The 27,778-nt window shown below is 34.0% G+C and overlaps 2 long non-coding RNA genes and 1 pseudogene across 2 annotated transcripts; 2 read left to right on the plus strand and 1 right to left on the minus strand.

The window, feature by feature from the left end:
- On the plus strand, window positions 1-1,373 carry LOC128285313 (uncharacterized). Its single transcript, XR_008275811.1, has 3 exons — window positions 1-255; window positions 565-893; window positions 1,159-1,373. It is a non-coding gene; the product is annotated as an uncharacterized LOC128285313 (long non-coding RNA).
- On the minus strand, window positions 350-27,421 carry LOC108479530 (ABC transporter C family member 12-like; annotated as a pseudogene).
- LOC128285314 (uncharacterized) lies at window positions 15,979-17,733 on the plus strand. The gene is made up of 2 exons (XR_008275812.1): window positions 15,979-17,159; window positions 17,473-17,733. It is a non-coding gene; the product is annotated as an uncharacterized LOC128285314 (long non-coding RNA).
- Window positions 27,422-27,778: the final 357 nt, after the last annotated feature.

The following is a 27,778-nucleotide window of genomic DNA, read 5'->3' on the forward strand; positions in this document are numbered from 1 at the left end:
CCTCCCCGCCTTTTCTCTTTCGTTCGGCTAGGGTCCTGAACCCCTCGTCGCGCCTCGGTGGTTTGTCACACCACCATTACAATCAGTGGCCGACGACAAGCGAAATAGGCTACCAAGCCTCTGTTCGTGGTGCCTTTGAAGGTTTCAAATCCCTCGGTCGAGTGCCCGAAAATAAAGGGACTTCCCAACCTCCCCTTTTGGGTTCAACTCCGATGGAGAAAGAAGTCTCCGAAGACTGACCATGGGGGTTTTCCGGTAAGTTTTATTTCCCTTTATTTTCGTAAGTGAAATAAAATAAAATAAAAAAACTAAGAGGAACCAAAGTAAAAACAAGATAAAGAGACAGAAATTTTTACAAAATAAAAAAAAAATCACCTTTGAAACGAGTATTCTATTTTTTTGATTAGTTTTTTTGCTTGTAAAATGTATGTAAAAACTTACAGGAGAGTAGATCTGGGCTTTTAAAGCCATTTACAATTGATTTCCTTTTAGTTTTTTTTTGTTTTCTGCTCTTTATTTCTCTGCGCTCGCATGCTTCTTTCTCTGCTATTGTGCTTGTTTCAGATGTCAGACGACGCGTGGAGGGCGATTGATGGAGCAGCGTGCGAGCAGACGAAGAGGCACGGGGCGGTGGCTGAACATTCCTAGGGTTCTGCTGATATTTTTTTGCATTAAATTGATAGTTTGGGCTGTATTTGTTATTGGGCTGTTTATTTTGGTTTGAAATTTTGTTTTTTGGTTTTGAGTCATGGGAATCGGGCAAATTTAAGCCCGTACAATATTGTTTTCCAATAAAAACATCCACATCAGATGCCTGCCATCTCATCCGACCATCTAACCGTGTGGCATGTTCTCCAATCAACCTATTCTTCTCACCCCGAAAACTAAGCCTAGTAAGTATTCAGCATTTGCAGGCCCTGTACTTTGAACCATTTTAGAGAATGCGCTTTCTTCATTAGCTAGCAGTTCCTCTGGAGTACTGTACTCTAGAACCTGAAAGAACAGAATCAGAAGTTATCTGGTCACCAGTAATTTCCCAATCCAAAGAAGACTTAATCATAGCATACAAAAAGTCCTTGTATATTTAAGCTAGACTTTACCAAGCCATTCCTGGAAAACAGTCAATCTTGCCTTAAGGAGAATATGTCTATTAAACAGGACGGAAAATCGAAGAAAGAAAAAGAACCAGAAACATCCAAGAATAACAACGAGTGAGAAGGCACACCTGACCAGCATCAAGCACAAGAATCTGGTCGCAGTCAATGATGGTATTTAGTCTGTGAGCAATAACTAGCATCGTGCAAGATTTAAATTCTTCATGAATGGTTTTCTGGATAAAAGCATCAGTCTTAACATCCACTGCTGCTGTTGCTTCATCAAGAACAAGAATCTTGGACCTTCGCAGCAATGCTCGAGCAAGACACAATAATTGCCTCTGCCCAACACTGAAATTCTCCCCACTCTCTAAGACCTTGAACAAGGATGGAGCAGAATTATTTCATCAACACTTCCCTTTCTCTTGTTTCAAACGATATATAAAAAACTTTTTCCAATATAAATGGTTACAAACGTTAAATGTAATCTTACTTTAGACACAATGACCAATTTAACAGGCACGGAGTGATGACTTTTTACCTGAACACTTGATTATACTCCAACTTCCATGAGCATAGCTACATGCTCATATTTTATACAATAAACGACAAAGAAAAGATGCCTTAAATAACAAGACGTCTATGATAATTTAAGGCTGTTATTAGACCATTTTACTCATTTTTATTTGTTTTAAGTTTTAACCGAGAGATAGCTCAACAAACATACTCGCATCACTATAATTATTTTGGCAGCCCTAAGCACCAAAACTAGTTTTTTAGATTAGCAGTTAGCTGTGGGAGAGAGTTCAACCAACATACATCACAATTATTATTTTGGCAGTCGTAATCACTAAAACTAGCTTTCTAGATTTACAATTATAGACCGTTTCATTTTCTATTTGAATACCTCAGCATCCAGACCAAAAGAGTTCCTCCTGATTACATCCTTCAAATGCGCCCTTTCTAAAGCCTCCCAAAGGTCAGCATCATTGTGCTCATTGAATGGATCAAGGTTTAATCGAACAGTTCCTGGATGAATTAAAGATGACTACGAAAATGAGAAATTTCAATCTTACGAGATTTGTATTAGAAAATACTGAGGAAATACGCAGAAACATTTTAAATTCTCACTTTGGAATGTTTCTCCCTACCTGAAGGTATTATTATTCCAACAGAGAAAAGTGAATGCATTGATCAAACTTTGACAGAAAATTATTTCAGAAAACTTGAAGTATTTTAAAGATTAAGCCAAGCACTTCACCTAGTATAATCTAAAGTTAAAGTGAGTACCCGAAAAAAGAACCGGTGATTGTGGTATAATACTAAGAGCCTTTCGCAAAGCTGAGAGTCCAAATCTCGAGATATCACAACCATCGACCAAGATTCTTCCTTTTTCCAGTTCTACAATCCGAAATAGTGCATTCAGCATGCTGGATTTTCCTGCACCAGTTCTTCCAACTATCCCTATCTTTTCACTTGGAGAAGTAGTAAAGGACAATCCACATAAGACTGGGGGAAGTTCAGGTCTATACCGCAGGACAACATCCTCAAACTGAATTGAACCAGATGAAGGCCAACCAGGTGGAGGACGGTGACTCTCGGTTACATCTGGAGCCTCTGAAGGCAAATTGATATATGAACCCACACGTTCCACAGCATTTAAGCTATTCTCAGCTCGACTTGCTTGTCTTAAAACACCACTCAATAAACTAGTGATATTTAAAGAATAGCTTAGAAGTAGACCCATCGTGGACGCAAATGCTGCCTGGTTTTCAGCTCTTCCATTTTGCAGAACTGCAAAGGTTGCTGTCAACCAAATCATAAGGCCTCCTAACGTTTCTAACCTTATTGTGCGCCAACGATTTGAACTTGTATTTGCAAGGGTGAATCTGATATTGTTATCCATGGATTTCCCATTAACATTAGCAACCCGTTCATAAGCTTTGTACGCACGAATGGATGTCAGACCATTCAAAGCTTCTCCAAATTGTTCATAAATAGGCGATCTGGTAATCGAATCCAAGCGTTTCACTTCACGAGATGTGCTCTGCCATTGCAAATGATCATTGAGACTTGTCCAAGAGTACATTTGGATAGAGAACTTTAAGATTTCGAACAAATTTGAAATTAAAGTATTTTAAATACATCATTTCAAAATGCTAATATTTATAAATATTTTGTTTTGATAAATAATTTAAAGAAAATTTAAGTTTTGGAATTTCATGATTAAAAAATAATTATAAAGAAAATTAGTGGTATTAAAAAATACATATATGTATGGATAATGATAAATTAGAGATGAATACTCTAATGTATTGAGGAAAAACTTACTCAAAAATATGTATTTATTAGAAATATGTACAACTATATATACATGAAGCATTGAATCAATTAAGGAAAGAACATTTCTAATAAGAATCTCTAAAAATCAACTATAATCTCTAAAGATATGATATTAAATGCTATCAAATAATCAAATATTCTCAACATTTCCCCTCAAGTTGGTGCATAGATGTCTCGCATGCCCAACTTGTAAAGAAGATTATGATAAATCTTACAGTTAAGCCTTTTAATAAAACATCAGCTATCTATTTTTGGGATGCTAGATAAGATAGACTTAAGGCACCACAGGCTACTTTTTTCTTGATAAAATGACAATATATTTTGATGCAGGAGTGAAGGCACAAAAATTTTTTTAGGGAGTGGATGAAATTTTAATTTTTTATAGTTTATATTTTTATAATTTGTAAAGGATTAAATCAAATTTTTTATAATTTTAGGGGGAGCCAAAGTGTAATTTTACCAGTACTAATTTAAAATTTTCAAAAAATTTCAAGGGCCAAAAATGTAATTTTACATTTTAGGGGGCCGAGGCCCATGCCAGCGCCCTAGCTTTGCCCTGTTTTGATGTGCTTGGTTCTATCGAGTTGCACTGGATTTTAAGCTATGTTGATGGCCCTTTGTTGTCACAATACAAGGTTGATCCATTTTCATTCAACAACTTTAGCTTTTCCAATACATTTTACAATCATAAAAGCTTACAAACACCTTGAGCATGGCCCTATATTCAGCCATTGCACTTAATCGAGCCATAACATTTTGTTTCTTGCTCCTCAAAGTGACTAAGTTTCCTCCCACAAGAGTACAATAACCCCTTGTAGACTTTATGTCATAAAAAGAGCCCACCCAATCTACATCTGTAAATACTTTTGTCTTGAGATAACTATTTTTGGAGAAGAAAATACCTTTGCCTGGTGCAGACTTCAAATAGCACAAAATTCGCAATACTGCCTGCATATGAGCTTCACGAGGATCATGCATAAATTGGTTTACCAAACTAACCGCATAGGCTATATCAGGTCGAGTATGAGTGAGATAAATCAATCGTCTGACGAGTCTTTGATATCTCCCTTTATCTACTATTTCATCGATCCCTACTGGTAACTTGTGATTACTCTCAATAGGTGATTTTGTTGATTTGCAACCTAACATGCTAGTCTTTATCAGAAGATCTAAGACATGCTTTTTTTGGGAAATAAAGATTTCCTCTTTTGATCTGGCCACTTCTATTTCGAGGAAATATTGTAATTTTCTCAAGTCTTTGATTTCGAATTCCTAAGCCAATTGTTTCTTAAGTCGGGTCATTTCTTCTCTGTCATCTTCTGTCATAATTATGTCAACAACATAAACTATAAGGAGAGTAATCTTACCCTTGTGATGTTTTATAAACAATGTATGATCAACATTAATTTGTCGATTGCCAAACGATACCATGGCCTTACTAAATTTGTTAAATCAAGTTCTAAAAGATTGCTTTAGTTTATATAGAGCCTTTTTCAATCTACATACCTTTTCTTCAGTATCTTTATCCTCAAATCCTGAAGGAACTTTCATATACACTTCTTCTTTCAGGTCTTCATGTAAGAAGGCATTCTTTACATTAAACTGCTGTAAGTCTTAATCGAGATTTGCTGCACATGATAAAAGGATCCTAATCATGTTCAACTTAGCAACTAGAGCAAATTTTTCTTGATAATTCACTCCATATGTCTGGTGAATCCTTACACTACTAATCTGGCTTTGAGTCTTTCAATTGAACTATCAGCACTATACTTGATAGTAAACACCCATTTGCAATCAACCATTTTTTGCCCCTCAAGAGGATTAACCAGTTCTCATGTCTCATTTTTTGCCAAACCCCTCATTTCTTCAATCATAGCCTTCTTTCATCTTGGATTAGTGATAGCTTCTTTCCAATCCTGTGGAATAGACGTAGAGAACAAAGACAATGCAAAAGTTCTATAGGATAGAGATAAAGAATCATAAGAGACAAAGTCAGAAATACGATGTAAAGTGTAAGTTCTAACACCTTTTCGTTGGGCTATTGGTAATTCTAAATCAATAACAAACTCAGGTGAAAAAGACTCACCTGACAGTAAAGAGTTAGGGCATAAAGTAGATTGTATGATGGCATCTTCTTACTTGCCTTTTCTAGTGTATGTCCTTGAATCAAGTCTATCCAACAATCATTCATTAGTCTTCTCTTGAACAAAAGTCTCTGCTAGAACTAAATTCTCCCTCGGAAAAGTAACAGAATAAGGTGTCATCTCTTCATTTTCAATAACCTCCCCTTAAAGAGATGGTTGTGATAAAGAAAAGTAGAGTTCACCCTTACAAAATGTTACATCCATACTTACATAATACTTTCTAAATGACGGGTGATAACATTTGTAATCTTTCTATGTGGGAGAGTATCCAATGAAAACACATTTGATTGTTCGAGGATTCAGTTTGCTCCCATGTTGAAGATGAACGAAACAAACACAACCAAAAACTTTCAGTGAAATTGGATAAATCGTTTTACCCTGTGAGGTTTCTATGAGAATTTTAAAATCAAGGACCCGAAAAGGCATTCGGTTAATGAGATATGCAACAACCAAAATCACATCCCCCCAATACGGCTTTGGGAGGTTCATAGTGACATAAGTAATCTAGCAACCTCTAAAATATACTGATTTTTTCTTTCAGCAACACCATTCTGAGCACTTGTACTTAAACAACTTGTCTAATGTAAAATCCCATATGATTCTAAATTATCATTAAAGTTATACTCGGTTCCATTATCAGTTCGCAAAATCTTAACCTTAGCATCAAACTGAGTAGTAATCAATTTATGAAAAGAATGGAAACACGAGAAAACATCACTTTTGGAAATGTAACAAACCAACGGTTACTAGATAAAGAAGTTGAGTAAGGCCTCAAACATCCAAATGAATAATCTCAAAAAGAATAGTATTTCTATTATTATGTAAAGTATAATTGTTTCTTGTATGCTTAGTAAACTCACAAGAATCACAAACTAAAGAGTCTAGTTGAGTCTTTGAACGAAACATCTTGGCAAGAATAGTAAATGATGAATGTCCTAACCACCTATGCCACTGAATTATCTCTCAGTTGACATCTTTATTGTCTCCAAATAAGGCTTGAGACATACTAGACGATCAATCCAGAAGATATAAGCCATCACCAATCTATCATTGCCAATCGTCTTCCCTATCTAGAGGTCCTGAAAGACACAGTGATTGGGAAAGAATTCAAGTTTACAATTTAAGGCTTTAATGGTAGTACTAACAAATAAAAAGTTAACTAAGAATTTAGGGACATGGAAGATAGAGGATAAAATGATATTGGGAGTACAAACAAGTAGTATGGAGGTAAGGGAGCCATCGGTTATTCGCATACTATCTTTAGATAGACAAGTAGTATAGTTAAATAAGCCTTTGTTTGACTCTATCATATGCCTATTAGCACCAGAATCAATAATTCAAGATTCAAAAGTAGATGGGGCATTTAAAATAGAAAATGGTTTCACATGATTAGACTTAGCAATCAAGGTAGAGTCATTGAGACAAGAGACGTCGGAGATGTTGAATGAAGTAGACTTGCCATTTGCTATTACAGAGTCTGATAAATTTGCTTGAGACCAAGAATTACCCCATCGTTTTCCACCACGACCTCAAATAGGGTGACTATGTAACTTCCAACATGAATCTTTAGTGTGCCGAGGCTTAACACCTGATGGACCATCTTGGTGAGCAATGAGGCCAACTTTTTCAATAGGTGGATTATAGAGCAAAACAACTCGACGACTCTCCTCTTGTCATACATATAAGTATGCCTCATGGAAAGAAGGGAACGGAGTTTTGCCAATAACTTGAACCCGAATCTAATCATACTCAATATTCAACCCAGCCAAGAAATAAAAAACACGCTCATTTTCCACCATCTTCTGAAATTTTTCCGCATCATTGGTACAAGTCACCTGAAAATCTTGATAATAATCAAGTTCCTGCCACAACACACTTAATTCAGGGAAATATTGAGAAATTTGCGCATCATTCCCAAAGTAAGAATAGGTGGGAACAACAGCATTCCAAATCTTTTCCGCAATATCAAGCAACAAATAAGTTTTAGAAATATGGAGTTGCATAGAGTTGATAAGTCATGCTATAACAAGAGAGTTTGATGAATCCCACTAACTAAAGTTGAATCAGTGAGTTCAAGTTTTGACATTTTACAGGTGATGTTTCCCTGCAAGCCACGAGCCTTGATAAACAACAAGCAAGACCTTAAGCAAGAAAGATAATTATGTCCATCAAGCTTCACAAGACTAATTTGCAACAAGAGATTATCGGTTGGAATCACAAGCTTCTCGTCCTTAGGCATAATGACAAAAAACTTAGCCAAAATACACCACCAATCAGAGGAGAATGATCGAAAGGGAGTAGAGAGCACAGCAATGGCGTTGGAAAAAACATGGGGGCAATAGGTGAAGCCCACGCGCGGGTCTTTTAGTCATTAAATTTTGGGGTTTCGCCAGCCAGTGGATGTTGACTCCAATGGTAGGGACAGCGACAGAAAAAAATAAGGCTAGGGTGGAAAGTACCAATTTAGTGTTTCTAGGATTTTTTTGAACAAACTTTGAAAATCAGAAAAGTTATCCCACAAATCGGATAAAAAATAGATACCATGATGAAATTAGAGATGCATACTCTAACGCATTGAGGAAAAACTCACTTAAAAGTATGCATATCTTAGAAATATGTACAATTATATATATGTGAAGGATTAAATCAATTAATAAAAGAATATCTCTAATTAGAATCTCTAAAAATCAGCTGTAATCTCTAAAGATATGCTGTTCAATGCTATCAAATAATTAAAGATTCTCAAAGGAAAATTATGCAATACAAATATCATTAGAATTGTAAAAATATGTCAATATTATTTTGACAATATAAAATATATGTTAAAATTAATAAAATGAGTTTGTGGTTTAATTTTTTTATTTTGTAGTGAGGTAATGTGAATTGAAAAAGAAGATTTTGAATGAAATTTTTGAGTTGCTTGAATTCCCTTTTCAAAATCCAAGTAAATTTTAAAACTCCTCCTTAATTTTACACATAAACGCACAAAAAAAAAAACAAACAAACTAAATTCATTTTTGGTATTTTGAACACATTATTAGAAATCAAATCCTTCTAAATTCTTCATCGAGTCACACCCTAAATGAAAGGTAATAATCATTAGAATATTTGAAGTGCATGCAACTGAGGTAGTATACTTGCTTATTTTAGATCCAACTTGGAAACTAAATTATCCACAAACTGAATGCACCCTATGATGGTGGAAAAGTCAATGTGCTGTACATTCTCAAAGCTTAAGAAACATAAAAACCCAAGGCTTAAAACAGATGAGAAACTGAAAATTATTGGACATACCTGATAATATACATAGGCTGCATAAGACAAGATGAGAAGTGGCATTATCGCCCACAACGAAAATATGCTCAGCATGCCTATTAGTGCAAATGTCGAGAGAAGCTGCCACAACTGATTCATAAGCATATTCATGAAATTAGCAACATTACGATCTATATCACCTAGATCTCTTGAAAACCTATTGATTACACGCCCGGTGGGATTAGTCTGGAAAAACAACATTGGAGCTCTTAGGATGGAGTTTAGCATCATATCATGTAATCTTCTAGCTGCACGAAGACTTGAAGTGATCAACCAAAAAGAGTTTGTCAGCGTCACAGCTACCTGAATTCATTAAAATGTTACTCATTCTAATAAGTACTAAAATAGAAGGTAAAAGAGGGTATCATTATAATCTGTCATTACAGCAACTACAAATGAAAACCAATGTAAATCATCTATTAGCTACAGACAAAGACACGCCTACCTGAATAAATCCTACGAGAGCATATATGACAATATAGTACCCAGGGTTATAACTACTTGAAGTACTTTGATCTGTCCAAACGCGTAACCAAGTGCTGCTTGAAATTCTAAGAAGTTCAGTAGAAAAGTAGAATGTAAAGAGTATCATTACCACCCATAGGCCGCCTAGAGCATCCTTATACCTGCAAAATGGAAATAAGTTCTATGCTCATATTGAATTGAATTGATATAACTTCTAATTTCTTCAGGGTTTCCATACGAATTAATAAGTTGTTCATGCGTTTTACATGTGAGTTCAAATGTAGAAGAGTTAAAACTCAAGAAGAGCAAAAGAGCACTGCCATAAAGTCCAATAGGCAAAACTTTTAGCAAATGATCAGTGAAAAGTAGGTATCGTTTGTAGGTTGCAAGACACTACTGTTGTACTACTGTTTGAGTGAACTTGATATAAAGGAGCTTCAACTTTTATACACTAGTTCTGCCAGTACTAAACTTTTTAAGTCCTTAGAAATTGTTGTTCGATTTTGATTGCTGTAGAGAGACAGACACCATTAACCAAAAGAAGCTGACAAAGGAAGTTTTTCCCAACTGAGTTTATGTCTCAGAAAAAAATAAAAAAGAAACAGTTATGAAATAAAAGACTGGTCCATGCTACCTCATCAAAACATTCCAGCTGACAACACCTGTTTCCCTTTCTTCTTGCTTTACAAGTACAGCTTTCCTTCCTTTTCTTCTTTTTGCACGATTTGCATTTTTTTGCAGCTCATTTATCACAACCATTTCATTTGAATTTGGTTTCAAGTCTTCCAGGTCAAAATTTTTCCCATCATCCGTTTCTTCTTGTTTTTCCATTTTTCCGGCATTTTCCATCAGTTTCTGGAATAACCTTCCATTTTTGGAGATCATCTCGAATGTACCGTCTTCCTTAATTACACCATTAGCGACAAGGAGGATGCGGTCTACATGTGGAAGAAAATGTAGCTGGTTTGTGACAAGTATTCTGGTTTTCCCTTGCAACTCTTCCTTGATACATCTGCTGAAAACCTGCAAATGACTTCAGATGAGATCAATATGGCCTAACCTCAAGCACTCACCTTGGGGATCAAACAAAGTTGGATGATCACCCCTTAAAGTTGAAAATACATCTTGATAGAAACTGAAAAAAGGTTTTTCTTAAAAGGAAGAGATAGCTAATTTAGTTTCCAAAGAAGAGTTTGCAGAGAATTTCCTTTTCTTTTTTTTTTTCTTTTTTTTTTTGTGGGGGGTCCTTGAAGGACATTGGTATCATGCAGAAGACAAAGTTGAAAAGTCAAGATTAGATTCCAAGAATAATTCTGATCATTGCTTCTTCTTCTTTTTTCTTTTTCAGTTTAATTATGGCCTGAAGCTATTTAAGCCATGTTTTTATTAGAGCCTCCTTGCTGGACAAGAAGTACTAGTTCAATAATTTCTTATTAGGGTTAGGAGTCAATATATAAGAAAAAGAATTACCATCATAGAACTTTTCAGCACTTTTGCTCTAATTTCTTCATCTAAACTTTAAACCGACACCAAATCTCATCCAAACTTTAACTGCTCTGACAAATTTCCATCCTTTTGACATCGATTAACCCTTAAACATACCCTTAAAACTAATTCTCTCATTTTGCAGTAATATAGATTGTCACATTCTAGTCTGATCAGCATCTATTTCCTGTTCTACATTACTGCAAAATGAACTATGATCAGTGTAGAATGTGACAGAAATTGTAAATGTTGATCAGAGTAGATAGAATACCTGCTGTGCAATATGCGCATCGAGGGCACTTAAAGGGTCATCAAATATATACACATCCGAATTGGAGTAGACAGCTCTAGCCATGGAGACTCTCTGCTTCTGCCCACCACTGATATTCACCCCTCTTTCACCGATCTCAGTAAGATCATGATCCTGAAGCCCAGTATGAGATGGTTAATCAGTTATGGAGACATTCACAATAATCAAAAGAAATGACAAGTAGATGTATTAAATTCACTTAACAGGAAGTATGTCAAGATCATGCCGCAGGGCGGTAACATCAATTGTCTTCCAATATCGTTCAGGCTGAAAGCTACACCCAAACAATATGTTGTTACGAACCTGAGAAATAAAGTTTGAAGGTCAGAAACAACTAGTAGTAGAAACTTCCATTTCCAAAGAACACTAAAATTTGAAATGGAATGAATTATCAGTGAAGAAAATAAGCAATCTGCAACCTACAGTAGCATTAAAAATCCATGAAACTTGTGGAACATAAGCGACAGTCCCTCTTATTACAACACTTGAATTAGCATCTGCAGGTATCTCCCCTAGCATTGCTGATACAAGTGATGTTTTCCCTTCTCCAGTTCCACCAACAATCGCAACCAGGCTGCCGACTGGCACCTCCATATTGATATTTGATAAGGTAGGTTTCTCTGCCTGGAAAGAAAATCTAAAAATTGTCTTTATCTACGATAGAAGCACATTGCAATATCAATAGTGTTGATGATAAGTACGTAAGAACTTCCTAATTATAAAGCTGGGAAAGCACAACCTACAGAGACTACAGTGCTTAGGATAGTAGTCAACTTTATCCTAAGCACCAATCAAAGAGTCGCAAGTTTTTAAATAAGCTGCACTTCTGGAATCTCTTTTAAGTAAATACCATGTGATGAAGTTGGCCAAGTCAGGTGCTCCATATATGACAGCAGTACCATATTCAGTGAAACAGAATAGTTATAATCCATTATTAAGGGTTATATTCTTTTACAGCATGTTTGGATTTCTTAAAAATAAAGGAAAGCTAAGTAAATCAAGGGAAAGGATAATGCTTTCCCTTGTTTGGATGACATATTTTGATTAAGCAACGGAAAGTAAAGGATATTGGGAATCCCTCACTTTCCCTTCCCTTGTTTTCCTTTATTTTTTAATCCCCAATTTGAGGGAAAGTGAGGGAAAAGAAACCTAAAATAATTTGGATTAGGTAAAATTTAATTTTGTCCTTCAAATATTTTATTATTAACAATTTATTTTATATTTGCAAAAATTTAAAAGAACTCTTTTTTTTTGATGAAACTAAAAGAACTTTTTAAACCTGGCAAAGGTTGTATTTAATCAATTTAGAAGATTAGGTATCTATTTATTAAATTAGTATTTAAAATTTTAACAATCTTATTAGTAGTTTTTATCTTTTATGAAGAATATTCGTATTTTTTATAACATTTAATTTAATTTTGTTATTAATTATTTATATAAAGGATAAATTTGGAATTTTTCTTGAAAGAAATAATTTCCATTCCTTTCCACAATTTACCCGAACAAAAGATGTTAGAATTCCTTTCCTTAATCCAAACAAGAATTAAATATATATTTTCCTTTCTTTTAACATCCCCTACCTTCTTTTCCTTTCCTTTCATCTCCTTTAATTATATTTAACCAAACAGTGTTAAAAATCTAAAACAATGGTAACCCTCCAAAATAGTACCTAAAATCCATTGTTAAGGATTGCTATCTTTTAAAGATCTAATACAATGGAAATTAGAAGTATTTATGGGCCGGTTCGAGTTTAAGCATAATATATTTTATACTTGCCTAAATTTATTTTGAAATATGAGCTTAAAATTTTACTTAATCATACTCATATTTGTAAATGACAAACCTAAGCCTATTTGACGCCCATCCATATTATTTTTTCTTTTAATTTTTAAAATATTCATATTACTTTTAATTTAATATTTAATACTTTCATATATTTTTATTGATTAAAATTTTATATGTACGAATCTTAACATTTTTTAAATGTTTATATTAAAATATTATATATTACTATAGATTTAATTATTATGTGTTATAAATTATGTAACATATATATAACATAATATAATATACAATAAACTTAGAAAAAGGTCAAATTAAGTTTAAGTTTTGAATGTACAAGCCTGAGCCCAATCCATGTGTAAATGGGTTTAGTTTTTTTTGTTTAAGTTTATTTTTCAAGTTTAATATTTTTATTTAAACCCTTTCAAATTTTGGACAGACTTTTGAGCTTGGATTAGTAACTCAACCCATGACAGATCTAATAGGAAGAGTCCAAAATATCACCTTAATTTCTATAGACTTGTAATTTAGTATAAATTAACTCATAGGGGCACAAAGAGATGTTTGTAAAGGATACTAGTAGCGTTTAGTGTTGCTTCCATTGCTACTGTTGCAAAAGCAACGTGCCCTATGTAATATCCGAAGCTATAATGCTTCAGCATGAAGCCTTGACACAGACTCAATATCTAAAACTTTATTTCATCTTTTCGTTCTCGCAGAGTATGACACAGACTAAATATATTGAGTGATCATCAATACTAAATGCAAAAGTTCCATTTTAGCAAAGTAGATGACTCAAAAATTAAACAGCTAAAAACAAGAATAACACTTTAGAGTGACCTTTGAATCCCATGAAAAGTTTCCATCCTTAATTGAGATGGCTGGAAGCCCTTGCTGAAGAGGTGGATTTGGTGCTAGAACTCTCTCTTCAGCTAAGAAAAGCTCCTCAAGACGTTGCAATGATACATTTGCATTTACGACCTGAAAAATCAAGCTTTAGATTGTCGAATAGACAACTGAAACTATATGAATCTTTTAGCAATCCTACTGAACTTAATGACAAGTAAACCTTGAAATTTGTCAGGGCCGCATAACATTACAAATAAGGTTCAACAAAAAATTACATGCATTATTAAATTCTTTAAGTTTACTTTCCTTTCATTACCATAAACTCTTTAGATTTTATCAAATAGCTCTTAAGTGACTAAACGGTTTTCTAGTCTAGCCAGTAGATCAAAGCAAAAGTTTCTTCAGAGGTAATGTGTAAACCTGACTTAACAAATTAGGAAGTGTGTTCAGAGGAAATCGTAGCATTGCAAAGAGCGAAAGTGATGTGAATGCCCTGGCTGGTGTTAAATCCCCACCAAGCAAAGTGAATGCCCCAAATGAAACTACTGTCACAACAACTGGTATGCTGTTCAGTATGAAACTGTTAAACTGCAAGAAAGAGAAGTTAAATGGAAAATAAATAAAAATAGAAATAAACTCAAATTGTGGTAAAACACATCAATACTTCATGTAGCTTGATCACTAGTAGTGTGAAGAGCTAGTGCGACATGCATAAATCAGCTAGACAGAGAAATGAGTACTTGACCATGTTCATTTTGAGAGCAACATGAGTAATGGGCAAAGATACTGATGTAGCAGCAGATCACGGGTATGTGTCACAACTTATCATAAATCAAAAACAAGGTAGCAACAATGTAAGCCATCTTTCCCATAAGCTGGATTAAAATGGGGAATCTGAGATTATGAATGATTACAACCATAATCACATTTTCCCTCAAATCAAATTGTGAAGGCATACTTGTAAATTTTATGGTTGGTGTTACATTTTCAGGTGCAAACGGAAGTACGCCCGTTGATTTTACATGGCAATTGGCAACTTCATACTCTATTTTGGCATTCCATGCACATGCAAAGAAAAAATGGATTAGAATTTCAAATATCATACAGCAGATAGTAGCTGAGCTCTCCGAAGCCATGACAGCTCATCATTTCGTATATTGTGAACTCTTGTCTGAAAGCTCTTCTCCCATGCATAAAATCTGAAAATTTTCCAAGCATAGGGCCAATAAGCAATGTCAAATGGCGAAAAATATATTGAAAATCCAAGGGAAATGCTTTCTACATTCAACCATACTTCACTGTGTCCATAGCAGCTAAAATTTCGTTCATAAGGCTGACTCTCCTGTCAGTCCACTGTAGTCCTTCCTTGGTCATTTTTTGCATTTTGCTAATCACAATAGTCTGTCCCCATATAAATAGAGATAATGTTAAGGCATGATCAATCATCACAAAGACGGTTTAAATAATTTCATCTTGCAGGAAACCAAAAATAGAAGACAATAGCTTGCATTGACTGGCAGACTTCTCTGTGAGACAAGATTTAATCCAATGATTTGATTTAATCCACTCATGCTCTTTTTGCTTTCTTTCTCTTTCTGATCTAGAAGTAGTCTGAATGAATTAAGGAGATCACTGCTCTGTAACTCCAGAGAAAGGGAGTTTAACTACAGCCTTAAATATGGGAAGAAGGCAGAAAATGATTACAATGGCTGGCATCAATTTCATCAAGTAAATCCTCACTAAAGAATTGGAAATGGTAGGACACAATTAAAAACAAAGATTTTCAATAAAATATTAAAAAAGGAAGGCAATAAAGATTTGTACCTGCAGTGGAACCATGAGAACTAGAATTACCGTTCCAAGAAGTGAAGCAACACCTAGTTGCTGATAAAGAAGAACCACGGAAATAATGATACGAAACGGAGCTGACCACAACTCGTGAAGTTGTTGGCATATTTGCTAAACAAAGTAAACTAGTATCAACAATAGTTCAGATAAACTCTCTAACCAACATGGGAAGGATAAACAAAATGAAGAAAAGATGGATGCAAAATACAAGATTAATTGCAACTTGCAAATGTTAAAGCACATTTTGTTCGAGGATCACAAGAGTACAGATGTCCTTCCATGTTATGTTCTTGTTAAGTCAACAAGTGTTAAAAAGGAAAGTAGATTAATTTAAGATATGCTAGGTAAGATTATTGCAATTATAGAATAATTAACTTGTGTAGATTAGGAAATTATTAAATTATTACTAGATTGTTGGGCTGCTATTACCTATATATAAGTGTTGTATCACAATTATAAAGATATAAGAAATAATATTTTTTCTTATTTTCTATCTAGTTTCTATTTGGTATTAGGGCTGGAATTTTTTTCCTTTAACTCTTATAGAAACCCTAAAAATATTTTCATTAGTTCTTAGCCATGTCAGAAACTTCATCAAACTCTACTTTCTCATTTGCCCAACCAAAATCTATTGGAAATCTTGTTTCCAACTCTGAATCGCATTATCACCAATATCAAATTAAATGGTGATAATTTTTTGCATTGGTCTCAATCCGTCCGAATGTATATTTGGGGGCGAGGAAAGATTGGCTACTTGACAGGAGATAAGGAAGCACCGGCAAAGGAGGACCCCTCTTATGCTCTTTGGTAGGCTGAAAATTCCATGGAGGAAGATATTAGTTCCAACTATATGTGCTATTCTACAACCAAAGAACTCTGGGATAATGTTAATCAAATATATTCTGATTTGGGAAATTCGTCAAGGAGAGGACAATGTCACCAAGTATTTCAATTCATTGAAATGGTTATGGTAAGATTTGGATTTGTTTAATGATTATGAATGGAGGTCTCCATAAAATTGCTTAAACTATAAAAAGATGGCAAAAGATAATCGCATTTACAAATTTCTTGCTGGATTAAATGTTGAATTTGATGAAGTAAGGGGGAGAAATATAGGTCGACAGCCTCTACCTCCCATTGGTGAAGTATTTGCATAAGTTAGAAGAGAAGAAAGTTGCAGAAATGGGATGCTTGGAAAAAGGGAGACTGTTGTACCACTTGAGAGTTCAGCCCTAATGACTTCTGATGCCAATAAAGCCTAGCTGAGGCAGCAAGGACAAAACTCTCAAGTGTGGTGTGATTTCTGCAAAAAACCACACCATACTCAAGAAACTTGCTTGAAAATTCATGGCAATCCAACAACTTGGAAGGGTAAAAGATCAAGCGATAAGCCTAATAGTGCTTTTTCCTCTACAAGTGAAGCTGAGACAGGTCCGTTCAATAGGGAGCACCTAGATCAACTTCTAAAACTGCTAAAATCCAATTCCTCATCTAGTATTCCTAGTGCTGCTTTTGCTCAAACAGGTATCAACTCTAATGCTTTATCTTGTAGTCAAAATTCTTTGCCATGGATCATTGATTCAGGAGCTGCTGATGACATGACCTCTCTATCACACTTGTTTGATACCTATTTACCTTGTTCTATGAAAGAAAAAGTTAAGAGTTGCAGACGGTAAATTTTCGTCTATTGCAGGAAAAGGAAAGATAAAAATTTCAAAGGATATACATCTTGAATCTGTTTTGAATGTTCCTAATTTTTCCTGCAACCTATTATCAGTAAGCAAATTAACTAAAAATTCTAATTGTTATGTTGTTTTCTTTGATTCTCATTGTGAAGTTCGGGACCGAAACTCGGGGAGGATGATTGGCAGTGTTAGGATGATCGACGACCTATATTATTTTGATGATTATTGTTTTGCGAATAAAACAATTCAAGGCTTGAGTGGTATTAGTTCAAGTTCTATTCGTGACCAAATTATGCTTTGGCATCATAGATTAGGAAATCCTATTTTTTCTTATCTAAAATACTTGTTTCCAGATATGTTTAAAATTTTGAATGGTTCTTCTTTTTAATGTGAGAGTTGTGTTTTATCTAAAATTCATTGTGCGGCTTTTCTTACAAAACCATTTTGTGCATCAAAACCGTTTTACCTAATTCATAGTGATGTGTGGGGACCTTCTAATGTTACCTCCACGTCTGGAAAAAAATGTTTTATAACTTTTATTGATGATCATACTCGTCTATGTTAGGTCTATTTGATGCATGAAAAATCCGAAGTAACGAATGTGTTTCAAGAATTTTATAGAATGGTTGAAAACCAATTTCAGTCTAAAATCAACATTCTACGTTCTGATAATGGACCTGAATATTTCAATGATTTTTTTTGAACTTTTTTAAAAGAAAAAGGCATTTTATATCAGTTTACTTGTCATGATACTCTTCAACAAAATCCAAATTATTTGTGGAGAGAAGCTTTTTTGACTGCATCATATCTTATCAATAGGCTGCCTACTCGTGTTTTGAAATATGTAACACATGTAGATCATTTTAAAAGTTTTTTTTCTGAGTGTAAAATCTATTTAGATTTGTCATTAAAAATTTTTGGGTGCATAGTTTTTGTTCACATACCTAACATGTTTTGCTCTAAACTTGATCCGAGAGCAGAAAAATGTGTTTTCATTTATATGTTCCAAACAAGAAAGGTTATAAGTGTTACAATCCAGTAACTAAAATTTTCTTTGTAAGCATGGATGTCACATTTTTTTAAAACCAACCTTATTTTCCTACAAAAAATTTTCAGGGGCAACAAGAAAGAGAAGTGAAAAATTTTTGGGAAAATTCTATACTATTGCCAAACCCTGTTTTTAATGATTTATCACTATTTGTAGAAAAAGTAATTCAAGATGATAGGTATAAGGAACATCCCAATCTATTACATGAGTCACGAACAAAGGGAGAAATACTACAAAAGGACAAAATCAGTCCTGAACCTGAGCTCTTGGTTTATTCACGGAAAAAGACTAAAAAAAAGGTTAATGAGTTGTTGATCACTCTACCACAAAACCATTCAAAATCCTTGGGGGAAAGTTCTACACCTGATTCTGGTAATCTCGATCCTATTTTGACTTCTCTACCTTTTTCTGTTTCTGTCTCCAATTCCAATTCATCTCTTTCCAACAAACCTTTTTAGCTTAACATCCCTATAGCCCTTAAAAAGGGAACTCGAACATGTACCCAACATCCTGTTAGTAATTATTTATCTTACCATAGGCTTTCAACTCGTCATAGAGCATTTGTTAGGAAATTGTCTAACGTGTTTATTCCAAGAACTATTAAGGAGGCTTTAGATGATTCGAATTCGAAGTTGGTAGTTATGAGGGAAATGAATGCTTTGAAGAAGAATGATACTTAGGAGATAGTAAACCAAACCAAAGATAAACAAATTGTGGGATGTAAATCGGTATTCTACGTGAAATGCAATGCTAATCGGTATTCTACGTTCCTAAAGGGTTCACTCAAACCTTTGGCATTGATCATCAAGAAACTTTTGCTCCTGTTGCGAAACTCAATTCAATTCGAGTTTTATAGTCCTTGGCTGTGAATCAAAATTGGTCCTTACACCAGTTGGATATTAAGAATGCTTTTCTAAATAGGGATTTAGAGGAAGAAGTTTACACGAGTTTACCTCTGGGTTTTGATAAAGGGTCAGGAGAAAATAAAGTCTGTAGGTTAAGAAAGTCTTTATATGGGCTCAGACAGTCACCTAGAGTCTACTTTGAACGGTTTGGAAGGACGGTAAAAGCTCTTGGTTATTGTCAAAGTCAAGCAGATCATACCATGTTTTACAAGCATTCAGATATAGAAAAAATAGCTATTTTGATCGTGTATGCGGATAACATAATCTTGACAGGTGATGATCATATTGAACTAGAGAAGTTAAAGAAATAATTGGCTAAACAATTTGAGATAAAAGATTTGGGAGCAATCAAATATTTCCTTGGGATGGAGTTCTATCTATCTAAAGAAGGTATTTTTGTTTCTCAACGCAAATATATTCTGGACTTGCTTAAGGAGACGGGTTTGCTTGGATGTAAAGCAGCTGAAACCCGATTTGAACCCAACCTGAAATTGGAGCATGCTGAAGGTGAAAATGTGGTGAATGTTGATAAGTTTGAAAGACTCATTGGGAGGTTACTTTACTTATCCCATACACGTCTAGATATTACATTTGTTGTAAGTAAAGTAAGTTTATATGCATTCACCAAGACAAGATCATTTTGAAGTTATATACATAATTCTAAGATATCTAAAGGGGACTCCTGGTAAAGGGTTGTTGTTTAAAAGGCATGAACATTTGTTGGTCGAAGTCTACACTGATGCTGATTGGGCTGGAAGCACTATTGATCGAAAGTTTACATCAAGTTATTGTACTTTCATTGGAGGAAATTTAATCACTTGGAGAAGTAAAAAGAAAAATGTGGTAACTAGAAGTAGTGCCGAAGCTGAATTTAGAGCAGTTGCCCATGGTATTTGTGAAGTTTTGTGGATTAAAAGGCTAATGGAAGATTTAAGAATTTCATATTCTTTACCCATAAAAGTCTTTTGCTATAACAAGGCTGCAATTGCAATTGCTCACAACCCTGTTCTTCATGATTGAACGAAACATGTAGAAATTGATAAGCATTTTATCAAAGAAAAACTTGAAAAGAGACTGATTTGTATGTCATATGTACCAACGACTGAACAGGTTGCAGACATACTTAACAAAGGGACTGCACAAGAAGCAATTTGATCACTTAATTGGCAAGCTGGCAATGGAAGATAATTTTTAAACCAGCTTGAGGGGGAGTGTTAATTTTTAAACCAGCTTGAGGGGGAGTGTTAAAAAGGAAAGTAGATTAATTTAAGATACACTAGCTATAAGATTATTGTAATTATAGAATAATTAACTTGTATTGATTAAGAAATGATTAAATTACTACTAGATTGTTGGACTGTTATAACCTGTATACAGGTGTTATATCACAATTATAAAGATATAAGAAATAATATTCTTTTCTTATTTCCTATCTTGTTTCTATTACAAGTTATTTACAAGTTGTGATAGAAACATGAATATTGTTTTAACAATATTAAAAGAAAAGGTTAACTTAGTTTAAACTATACATGTTCAAGGACCAACCTATCCATCTAAAATTTAGGACGGTTTAGGCAAAAATTTTAGACCTAAAAATGAGTTTAGGCAAAATAATTAGTCTCATTTAAAATATAGTTCGCCCTTTTTTTAGTTTTTAATATATTACGTTATGTTATTTTTATATATTATGTAATTTATAACACAAAAAGTTAGATTTATAGTAATATATAATACTATAATGTAAATTAGAAAATGTTAAGTTGCCTATATATAAAATTTTAAAAATAAAAAGTATATTAAATTATTAAATACATTAAATTAAAGAAACATAATTTTTTAAAAAAAATTAAAAATAATATGGATGAGCTTAAAATAGACTTAGTTGCCATTTAGAAATATAGGTGGACTTAATTAAAATTTTAGACTCATATTTCGAACAGAGATAAGCTTGAGCAAATATAAAATGTGTTAATTCGTGCTTAAGCCTAGCTCAAACCTAACCTGGCCTATGAACATCTCTAGTTTAAAGATAATAAATCTACACTTAAAACTTTCTATTTTTGAAACCAAAATGGCCAATATATTCCCTAGATGTTTCAAAATCTCAAATTTCAGTTGACGGTTTATATTAATTATATCAATGGCGACATTGTACAATGAACATTGGCTCAAGTGCAATTTTTGTATTCATCTTGATACTGTCAAAGGATCATCATCTTGAAGTACCAACATAAGGCAAAGTTTTAAATATAACAGGATATATAGTAAAAGTTTTCTAAAATATACTGTGCTTTGTCTTTATGGACTCCAATTGTAAACACATAATACACCATTTTTGAAATCAATTAGCACTTGCATTTTCACAACAATCAGACAAGGACCATACCTGAAGTGCAGTAGCATCTGCTGTAATCATATTTGTTATCTTTCCAGAAGGGAAATTCTTGCGAGACTCATGAGTCAATCTCAAAGATTTGTGAAATATAGCTGCCACCTATGGAAGAAACAGTAAACCACAATTAAGTCACCAAATTGAAATGGATAACTCAGCTCCAACTAAAGCAACTTTGCTCTACTCGAAAAGAAAAAGAGGCTCCATGTGCATGTTTGTGTCTATTTTAGGAGGAAGGAACTATATTACCAGAGTAGAGCATAGACGAAAACCAACACGCCAAACATTCTGCATGTACTGACCCTCAAGCAGTACAGCACATAACTGAAATGAGTCGGAATAAGTCACATTATCAGAAAAGCAGCAGCAGCTCCCCAAGGTACCATTTCTTTGAACTTCATGAATAGCTAATATAAGCAATAGCCTTCTTTTGTTGAAGAGAAACAAACATATGGACAAGGACAATGATAACAACACAACTATTCATTTTACATAAGAAATAAGAGAAAGCATGAATAAAACCCTTCAGTTAAACACACCACAATATTCAGGTTTGTTGCAAAAAACATATACAATGCTGTGCTACGAAATAATTTGTACAAAAGAAAACTCTAAACTGGGAGAACCAGGGTTTATACTAAAAATGGAAATCCAGATATGGAAACACAAAATTGGGACCATACCACTCCAAGAAACATCAAGAAGGCGTAGATGTAACCAACCCATTCTGGGTCACCTTGTTGCATAGACTGCAGACCATAATAAGAGAATTATAAATTTAACACAGAGCATAGAATGACAAAGTAGAATCATCACTAAATGACGAAAAATTAAAGATTGTCTACCACAGTATTACTTTGGCCAGAGAAAAATAATTGTGTTACTTATTACTTAAAATTTCTATAATTTCTTCATATACATACATCATCAGTAGAATAATAGGGTTATTGAATCTGAAATCAACATTTCTCTTCTATAGCAGAATAAACAAAGAGATACAAGAAGTCATTTCTATAATTAGGCCTTAACCAGGAAATAGGAAAATAAACATAAACCTGTAAGAGATGGTTCAACAACATAGGCCCCGCAAATTTACAAACGTCATATCCAATCTGAAATGTTCAAATAGGAATTCATAAGCCAACATTCAAAAGTTTGTTACAAATTCTTTAGAAAATTTAGTCATATTATCATGAAATGCTAAGTCTCCAATATGACTTTCTAGTAGCAAAACTCTACACTTTATCTATAGAAAATATGCGTGGCCAAAATGGCTAAGACTTATTACAGGTCGAGATTAGCATGGGCAAGCTCATGAACAGGCTGAGGATTGCAAAACTTAATTTATTACCGTTTCAAATAGTAGCTGACGGAGCATCTAAACTACAACACATATGGTAAAGGATGCAAAATTCTTCAATACAGTAGATGGCGTAGATAAATGAAGAAAAACACCTACCATGAATAAAATAAATTATAACTACTAACAATTTCGAGCTCACAAAACAAAATACATTTATCACCTAAAAATGATCCTGTTCTCTTAATTCAAATAACTTAATTATTAATAATCAAATTAATTTCCGTGAGAAATAAGAATGGTGTGCTCATTACCTTGAAAACACCCCCAAACCAAAACCTGCATATTCACTTATAGAGAAATAGTTAATATAGGTAAGGCAAGATGACATCTAGACTTGACAGAGTCATTTCCACTATTATAAAGGAAGGGAAAAATGTAACAACATAGTTAACTAACCTTCCTCCCAAGCTACTATTCAGTGCTCTCAAGAGCCATGGCTTAGATCTTTTAGCTTCTTTTTCCCAACATCTATGGAATCTGTAGAGGTAAAAATCGCTATCTTTGAGTGATTGTATGCATTATCATGTGGAAGCAAATGCAAGGGAAGTAGCAGAATGCTAACTTATGAATCAGTATTTCGGTCTGATCCCATGTATCCAACTTCCAAACATCCTTCTCAGTGATAGGTCTTTTATAACCTTGCTGCATGAGCGGAGTAATCCATCCGAAAAAAATTCCTGTCATATCATATTGCAGATAACTTTCAACTAGAAGCTCACAAGTTCGTAGTCAAGCATCACTTTTCTATGATTTGTGCAAAATTTATATTTGCAAAAATCAAAGAAAACATTTAATATCTGTAGGACAGACCCAACTGTCTATATATATAAAAGGACTATGTTGTTTTGGCTATTTACTTTTCCCGGAAACCTTACGGTGGACATGTGTATGGGGAATCAAGCTCTAAACCTTCCAAATATTATTGGGGGGGGGGGGGGGGGAGGGGGAAATCAAATGCAACTGATGAACACGTAGTCATGTTCGACAATTCTCTCGAGTTCCAAGCAACATGGACCAAGGATGCCAGACTTCTGATAAAGAGTATATAGATTCTTTGCACAAGAACATCCAAGACATGCACATATCATTATCAAATTGACAGACTAGCCAAATCATTACCTAGTTATAGTTCGATCATAATGGTTATTTTCTACAAATAACCAGCAAACCTGCAACCAATTGAACTTTTTGAACTTGTATCATGATCAAACAGTCAGAGGACTTACTCGGATAAAGGAAATGCATACATTCATACACATACATACATAATTATAAATATATATTCACAATGTAGAACATCCCAATCCCAGTACTTGCACATATTAATATAACATCTGTACTTGTTTACAGTCTAGCCCAGCAATTACATAATTATAGTTCTATCAAAATGATGCTTTTCTAAAAATAATTAGCAAACCTGCAGCATTTGTACTTTTTGAACTTCTGTTATCATAAGCTGTCAGTCAGAGTACTTACTTGAAATAATGCTGGCATGCCTCTCAGGGCATATTTGCTCTCCTCCAGAAAGTGGTTCATATTTTTCATCATCAAGAGAATCACTTTCAATCAAAAGATACCCAGGGGAGAGATGGAGATTAGGAAAATAAACAAGTAGAAGAATCCCAAAAAAAACCTACACCAGAAAATAAGCACAAATGAACCAAACTGCCATAAAGACTTGAAGACAAAAATCATTAGAACTCATTGTCAAAGAAATTGTCCAAATTTCTGTCCCAAAGGGTTTAAATTTAGGCCACCCTACCAAGTATTAAAATTTGACCAAAAGCTTGAACTTGATTAATTCAAATCCAGAATAATTAAAATGACACTAATTCATGTCAACCTAAAATGAGACATTAGCAGCCCAAGTGATGAATGCTTGGAAAAAGAGGTGATTTCAATATTTCTAGAGAGAGAGACAGAGAGAGCTATTGTCTCTCTTTAGTTTTCGTTAAGTTTTTGTACTGCACAACTTGCTAGTGACACAGCTTTTAGCCAGACTTCAAGAGGTTCGTAAAACTGGAAAAGGTATTATGGCACCAAGGCAAACATAAAAGCAGGTAAAGACTAATTCTATAGAGATACTAGAAAAAAACGAATATGATAAAAGGCAAATACACAGAACAAACCTGACAGAATACTGTGCTGATGGTCAAATACAATGCGTAGCTGCATGAGCAAATAACCTTATCAATGATGTGTTCTGTTTACACAGTTTAACGGACTATATTAAAGAAATAAAAAATATATGCTTGAAAAAAGTCTTTTCCTTTGAACGATATCAGTCCATATCTCCAACTAATTAACTGTTCTCTAAAGTATGAAAGTTTCTATATGATCCAAAATAGTTTCCTGTGGTCAAATTTCTACATAATTTTAGAAGCTAAAAGAATCATTACTGCTGATGGTGGGTCTTCTAGAAATACTGGCATGTGAGAATGAAAGAAGAAAAAAGAAAAGATAAATGACCTTCCCCCTAATATATTACTATTCCAAAACCAGAAAGGTATTTTTGCTTAGAGATTTATGAACTGAAAAATTCATAGGATGAGACTTAAAAAGAGCATGTATAAGAGAAAAGGATTATAGATCATATAAAAACGCTTTTTGCTCATATTACAAACCCCCCCCCCCCCCCATTTTCGAGAAAAAGAAAAGAAAAATGCTTATGGAATTTCTTTTTTTTAAAGCCGCTTATGGTAAATGAACTTAAAATGAGGAATGGGAGGGATCTAACCTATTGTGCAGATCCTTCACTGGCAGAATGAGATTGAGAAGCACAGCATCCCCAACCAGAACATAAACAACTCCAAAACGCACATACCAACGAAACTCACGGATGTAACTTTTTGTTTCCAGTCCTATCATAATAAGCACAGAGCACCAAGTTGTAGCCTCAATGATCAAAGAGGTTACCTGCAAGAGCGTAAATTGTAAAACATACAAAACTTTTAGCAAGCTGCTATATTGCAATAGCAAATAACAAAATGGTAAGAACATATGGTCACTCCTGACCATGACCAAATAGAGTAAATAAATTGGATGAAATAAGCAAATAAACTCAGCAAAAAAAAGAACTGGTCTGTTTTTAAAGCTATAATATAGTCCAACAATTAAACTTAAAATACAGAAACTTACCTCATAGGGAGCAAGGCCAGTGGTTCCGTTTAAATTAAAGATCGAACTACGCATCAACAACCTTAGTATTGGCTCAACGGTACAATAACCAGCCAAAAAACCAAGTATATAGCAATAGTATTCTGAACTCAAAGAAAACCTTTGGACTTTGGAATTCTTCTTAATCAGCCATATACGATAACAGCACAGGCCCAGAAGAACCAAGTGAGAAATGAATAACACACCAGAGTCGATAGCACAAAGTGTGTATGCACCAAAAGCACCATCAACTAGTTTTGTCCAAGCTTCATTTTGCTTTGGTTGACAATACCAAACCAATGGTTCAAACGCCATCACTAACCACCACTCCGAAAGACAAAACCGATTAGCTATTTGTTGAACTCATCTTCTGCTTCACGTGATTTGAAATGTAGCAGGAAATTTTATGCATGATTAATGACTTAATAAAACGTCGTGTCTGCATTGAAGAAAAGAAAACGGCACTCGTGCTTAAAAATTTAAAAAATTTATAGTAAATGAGAACTGTAGACACCTCAACACGAATAATACAAGGAAAGAAAGAAAAAATCCAACCAAGATTCCAACATAATAAAACCACATAAGGTTACTTTTCAACTAAAACCACATTTGGAATAAAGGAAGACATGACCATTTCAATCTATGTTATTAATGTGATTAAAGATTCAAGTTTTAAGTTTTCAATAATCGTCCCCATTCAGACCAAAAAAAAAAAATGTACGTCAACAAAAGTCTCAGTGGCACTTTAAACGATTAAACTTGTTGCAGTTCTAAGCAATATGAAATCCCAAAGCTCAGAATTGTGATTCAAGTTCCCTCTTCCTGCAATCAATCTGAACAATAACGAGAGCAACAAAGATGGATACCTGTAATTGTAGGACAGGACAGTGTTGTGGTAGTTGAAAGGCTTTGAGTAGTAAAGCTATGAGAGTTTTAAGGAACCTAGGATTCTGGGTTACGGTAATTGGGATGCATGATTAATCATGTATATACATAGTTTGACAATAAATCAGAGAATAAGGAAGAGGGTGGCTTGGATTATTTTAAAAAATAAAACGTAGGGGATAGGGATGATGCTGACAAAGAGACAAGACAAAGGCAAAAATAGATGTAGCGACAATCATACATTAAAAAAATTAATGCTCCAAGACTCACCATTACTTTGTAAACGTTCGGTCTTTTTTTAATATAACTCATACATTATAAAATTAATACAAGTGGTGAGTCTTTAAATGTTATTTAAGGGTAAAAGGTTTAGAAGTCTATGTATCATATATAATCTGACGCTTGAAAGAGTTGGAAGATAAAACTTACTCGATTTGGGAATAATATTAATTTTTTAATGAATTTATTAGTTCCGAATAGATAATATTTCAAAAAATTTTAAAAAGAAGTTCACTTCCCTCTTAATAATAATCATTTCAACTTTTTTCTTGTTTAATTTGTTTGAAACCGGCGTGATAGGTTGAGACCTTATTTATTACGTAACTATCACATGACTTTCAAATGACAAGGCATTTGATAGCCTTTATAAATAACAAGGTTAGGTGACTTTTTTACTTAAGCTTTCACTTGAATCCAGATATATGTCTTA

This window comes from Gossypium arboreum, chromosome 12 (genome assembly GCF_025698485.1).
Source record: "Gossypium arboreum isolate Shixiya-1 chromosome 12, ASM2569848v2, whole genome shotgun sequence".
Taxonomy (NCBI): Eukaryota; Viridiplantae; Streptophyta; class Magnoliopsida; order Malvales; family Malvaceae; genus Gossypium; species Gossypium arboreum.